The sequence below is a fragment of the Musca autumnalis genome, unplaced genomic scaffold (assembly GCF_047663935.1).
Source record: "Musca autumnalis isolate F117 unplaced genomic scaffold, ASM4766393v1 scaffold_1, whole genome shotgun sequence".
Lineage (NCBI taxonomy): Eukaryota > Metazoa > Arthropoda > Insecta > Diptera > Muscidae > Musca > Musca autumnalis.
Window position 1 is genome coordinate 329,763,839 of NW_027411644.1, and position 6,299 is coordinate 329,770,137.

Here is a 6,299-nt window from a genome sequence, read left to right on the forward strand (position 1 = left end):
AATTGGACATCTCTTCCGAAGCGAAATGTGTAAAAACATTCTGCCCATCCCTGCAACCTTCTGAGATATATCGGTTCAGATTTTATATAGCCCCCATATATGTATATCTTTCCCCGATTTTGCTACAACTTGTTCAATTTTGATCGAATAGCCTTCCAATTTAATATGCTCTACCAAGTTTGAGCATATTGAGTAGCTCTACCAATTTTCACAAAAATTGGTTCAGATTTGGATATAGCCCCTATACATATCTTTCCCCGATTTTGCTATAATTCGCCCAATTGTTGATGAATATCCTTCAAATTTAACATGGGAGGTTCCTCAGGCCCCTGTTCAGTTTTACCGTTGATCTAGGTTTATGAATGTTTGCACAAGTACTTATGAGGGCACAGGAATGAAAAATATCAACTTTGGTCCATATCGGTTCAGGTTTGAATATGGCTTCCATATATAATTTCGCCCGATATCACTCAATTACGGATAATTACGTCATATTTTCCTAATTTAATCAGTATCTCACATACATTGCGTGTTTAGTGCATCGAATACATAAAATCGAATCCAAATCTGTACCGATTTTTGCGAAATCTAATCAAAATCGGTAAAACTGAACAGTGACCTGAGGAAACAACCATGTTAAATTTGAAAGCTATTCATCAAAAATTGAGCGATTTATAGCAAAATCGGGGAAAGATATATATGGGAGCTATATCCAAAACTGTACCGATTTTTATGAAAATCGGTGAAACTTCTCAGGGGCCTAAGAAAATATCACATATAAAATTTGAAGTCTTTTCGATCAAAATTGACTGATTTATAGCAAAATCTGGGAGAGATATATATGAACCGATATGGACCAAAGTTGAAATTTTTCATTCCTATGCCGTTAAAAGTACTTGTGCAAAATTTCATCAACCTAGGTCAACTCCTTCTATTTTTGTCCACCTTTGAATGGAAGCGGCAACAATGTGCTCCGCCCAGGGGCTTACAATAGTTTTTTTGATAGTACACATACTCGTTATATGGGTGCTATACCTAAACATGGACCTATGTATGTTGACAATTTTTTTTTAAGAAAGGTTGTGACCCCAAAGAACTTAAAATGCCAAATAACAGTTAGTTCGTTTAAAATTGTAGTTAAAATCCCCAAACTACCGAGAATCGGGAGGTACTATTATATGGGGGATAATCCTAAACATGGACCTATGTTGACAATATTTGGTGAAGAAGTGCTGTGGCCCCTAAGAACCTCAAATGTCAAATTACAGCTAGTTCGGTTGAAAATTGAAGCTAAAACCCAAAATCGGGAGGCACCGTTATATGGGAGCTATAACAAAACTTGACCTGCCTATGGAAAAAGATACTCGGATATATATCTCTAGCTCAATTTTTGCGTACGCTAGAGTAATTACAACTAGATCGACTGGCTAGATCGACTCAGACTTTTATCCCGATCAAGAACTACCAATATCATGATTTCATCCCGGCAAAGGGAATTATCAATTGTCTTTTTAGTTGTTGAAATGATAATTTTTTTGAGGAAAACCGAACTTTTTAAGTATCGGGTATTCTAATGTAAATGAGAATGCTGCTCAGAACAAAAACCAATAATGTAAATACTTTATAGGGTGCAGGTGAGAACAAAACTGCAGCATTTGAAATGTGGACATATAGAAGAATACTAAAGATACCCTATACATAGCACATTACAAACCAAGAAGTGCTAGGACGAATGAAGCTCGACAAACAACTACTACGCACCATTAAAACAAGGGAAATCGCATACCCGGGACACCTGTAGTATTCTCTAACTAATTTTTATACCCTCCACAATAGTATAGAGGCTATATTAAGTTTGTTTTTCTGTTTGTAACACATCGAACTAATCATTTGCGACCATATAAAATATATATGTTCTTGATCAGTATAAAATTCTAAGACGATCTAGCAATGTCCGTCTGTTGTAATCACTGTACCGTTCGCAATAATTGAGCTAGAGTGCTATATTTTTGCACCCGAGAGTCTTTTTTCCATACGCAGGTCAACTTCGAAGATGGGCTATATCAGACCACTTTTTGGTATATCTTCCAATATAAATGTACCTCCTAATTTTCGGTATTTTGGAGATTTTACCTACATTTGTTGACAAAACTAACTGTAATTTCACGTTTGGGGTTCCCAGTGGTCACAAAATATCTCCACTAAACACCGTCAACATATGTAGGTCCATGTTTTGGTATAGCCCCCATATAACGGTACCTCTCGATTTTTGATATTTTGAGGATTTTAGCTAAAATGTTTGACCGAGCTACCTGTAATTTGACAGTCAAGGTTACTAGTAATCACAAAAGATCTCCACCGAAAACTGACAACATAGGTCCATGTTTTGGTATAGCCCCCATATAACGGTACCTCTCGATTTTTGGTATTTTGAGGATTTTAGCTAAAATGTTTGACCGAGCTACCTGTAATTTGACAGTTAAGGTTCCTAGTAATCACAAAATATCTCCACCGCAAACTGACAACATAGGTCCATGTTTTGGTATAGCCCCCATATAACGGTATCTCCCGATTTTCGGTTTCTTGTAGATTTTAGCTACATTTTATGACCGAACTACCTGTAATTTCACGTTTGGGGTTCCCAGTGGTCACAAAATATCTCCACTAAAAACCGTCAACATAGGTTCATGTTTTGGTATAGCCCCCATATAACGGTACCTCCCGATTTTCGGTATTTTGCGGATTTTAGCTACAATTTTCGACCGAACTACCTGCAATTTGAGAGTTGAGGTTCCTAGTAATCATAAAACATCTCCACCTAAAACTGTCAACATAGGTCCATGCTTTGGTGTAGCCCCCATCACCGACCTAGCCACCGACATTTCAAGAAATATGTAAAGTATTTGGGCAAGTATTACAGAGAATTATTTAAATACATTGGTAAACTTATTGTCCAACATATTTGAAAGTATAAAGACTAATGAGCAATTTTGAGCAATTTTCCGCATAGTTGTTGTTAAGTTCTATGGTGTTGTTTAAGCGTTTATTCGTAATTTTAGGCTGACTGCAAGTGTTATTGAGTTCCGAACAAGATGTTTATTTGTATTTGTTGAACGTTTGTTGCATATTACGTCCAATACCACCTTGGCTTATAAACAACATCTAGAAAAAAACATTCTTGCGATCTTTTGTTTTTGAAATTTTTGATAAGAGCAATTCATCAATAAAATTTTATCTTTTATTTTATCGTTGCTTAATTTTGTGGTTTTAAATTTTTGTACATAGTTTCTAACACGTTTTTGTAATGAACTATTTTGAGCATCATAAAAATTACAAATTCTTTATTATGTTTGAAATTTGCAAAAAAAAACTATATCAACCTTTTTTATGATAAAATTCTGTTCCACCGCAGTGTCGCCCGTTGAGATTATTTGAAACTGGTCTCTTGCTACAAATTAGTAAATGCCTATTGTGCAAAAAAAGGATTTTGCTGTCGTATTTTTCAGGGTGATTATGAATGTAAACTGAGAAAACTCACGGGGAATTGATATTCATAATTGGGCTGTTTATGTTTGGTTCGACCTTTCGAATGATAATAAAATCAAGATTATTGGGGTTAAAGTTTATATTTTATTTATTCAATATTTCGAAATTACGTTGAATTGAATTGTATTTTGGGACGTACTTTCAATGGATATACATTTCTAGAAATGTTCCTTTTTCCTTCTTCGGCAAAGGACTTTGTAACGTCAAAAGAAATCAAACAAGTGAGCAAAAGCTATAGTCGGGACGGGGCCGACCATGTGATACCCCCTACACCACTACCTCTGTGCATAAGCTTTTCACTGGTAAACATTTCTTTTAGGGAATATAATCCGACTACCACCAAACATAATATGCCTCTTTCTCTCTGGGACCCCCATAAGCAACCAAAATTTCGTGACTATCCGATCAAAATTACGACCTGTAGCGTGATTAAAAGGTTTATATGGACAGACATACGGACGGACGTACACACATAGCCAGATCGACTCAGCCCGTCGAGACATTCATTTTTATTTCGATGCGTTACAAACTTTTTGGCCAAAACCAACGTACAATACCCTCCCCACATAGTGGTGTAGGGTATAAAAAAACTGGTCGGAAACAGATTCTTCTTCGTCAAAATCTCAACAAGTATCAGTTGGCTTTGCGGACAGGAATATACCCTGAGCCAGTGTAAACTGAAACTTTCATCTATGGAGAGATTGAATAGCGGCTTCACAACCAATATCATTTAACCCGAAGCTATGTATTAGGAGATTTTCAGAATTGTGTAGCCATTTGCGGACGTATGAACTTTTCAACAAAATATAGATTTTATCATTGATCACAAGTGTTGCGAAGAAAGTACCTGAAGAAATGGACCGGACCAACATAGTTTATTTTGGAAGTAGATATTATTTTGGGGGTCATTCCTTTTAAAAGATATTGCGCCCACCAGTCATTTCAGTTCTACACCAATGTGTTTCATTTTCGAGCTAAAACTAAGTTTGGACAAAATATTACTAAATCCAAAGTTTGGTCGAAATCTGTTACTCCATTCAAGAAAAATCGCACATACCGCTTTAGCTAAAATTCTTGAAATTTGAGGGGAAATACCATAAGGAGTAGACCGAAAATCACCATCTTCGAACTTTATATAAGGCTCGCAGAAATTTGGCGATAAACAAAGTTTGGACCAACGAAGTATCCGATTCGAAAGTTGTTGTGCGCACATGGTAGGTGCCGTAGGTGTTCTTTACAGCTTTCGGGCCATTTTTCTGGACTTGCCCCTGAAAAAAAAAACTTGTACTGTGGCAACAGCGGACACGAGAACGCTTGTTGCAAAAAAACGTCTAAAACTGCAGTTCTCTGAAAATTTTAGAAATACTCTGTGGAAGGATACCGAAAGTGTGGATCGATATTGTCCATAGTCGAAGTTGATCGAAATTTGGACAAAATATCACGAAGGCCAAATTTTGGACAGAATCGGTTGATCTGTTCGAGAATTATCGTCTTCTCCAGGCAGCCACCCAGATGGACGAACATATGTATATAAGTGGACTCCAAATTCGCTGAAACACATTTCTTCCAAACACTCTTTGCCCTTAAAACCATTATTTCGATGAGGCACATTTTGACTAAATGCTAAGAGCATAAAAATTGAAGTTTGGGGAAAATTGTGTTTATGGATTTGTATACATGTATAGACCTTGGATTGGCGCCAGAATTTCATTTTAAAGGAATTCAAGACTGGTTGCCAGAGTTTTCCGAGTTACTTATCAACTTATGAGAAGATCCACGATAGGAAACCAGAATTTCTATAAGAGAAGCCCGACGATTGTCCCGCGATGGGGTGCTAGAATTTCATCATGGATAGACTCACTATTGCTCAGCATTAGTTCTCTATCAAGAAAACCACTATCAGCCTTCAGAAATTCTTTGCGAAAAGATCTACGATTGGGAACAAAAATATACTTAGGGAAATAACTACAATTTGTTTCTTTATGACAATAGCTATCATATGTTGATGAGCTTTTTCCTAAATTAGATAAAGTACGAGTACTTTTTCACAATTATATATATTTGAAAGTGGTTGTGTGGAATGAACCTTATTCTAAGCATCGATATGCAAAAGTTTATTCATTCCCGCTACTGGAAATAATTTTTGAGAAAAGGGTCAAGAAGTCATAACTCTATTGTGCACTTTTGTCCATGTTTCTGTGCACTTTTGTCCATGTTTCTGTACCAATCAATCTGGACCTGTCAATCATCCCCTTGATATTCTATTCTTTTTGTTTTGACATGATAAGGACATTGAACATATTATTTTTAAATGAAGTTGGTACCTTTTACCAAAAGATGTAGCGTATATTAAATTTTGTCATTTCGATTGCCATTTTGTGATAAATTAATCCACTAGTTTCTAATGAAAATTCCAACGATCATAAAGAAAATACGTCCGTCACGTGAACACGCATTTTAGCGACGTTCAAAGAAGAATGTCTCAATAGCATGGCGGGGCATCACCAATCTTTGGCCATAGTGTGTGACGTCAAAACTAATAGACGCTGTTATTATCAACAAACGTATAACAAAACTTCAACTCGCTCATACTGAGTGATAACTAATATTTTGATGTCATTTCATAGTATTATTTTTTGCAAATGTTATGCATACATACATACGCTGAATCAGATCACAAATAATGCAAAAAGCTGACTTCTTTTCTCTACGAATTCATCTCTCTTCTTGGAATATCCCAAAATTAAAAATGT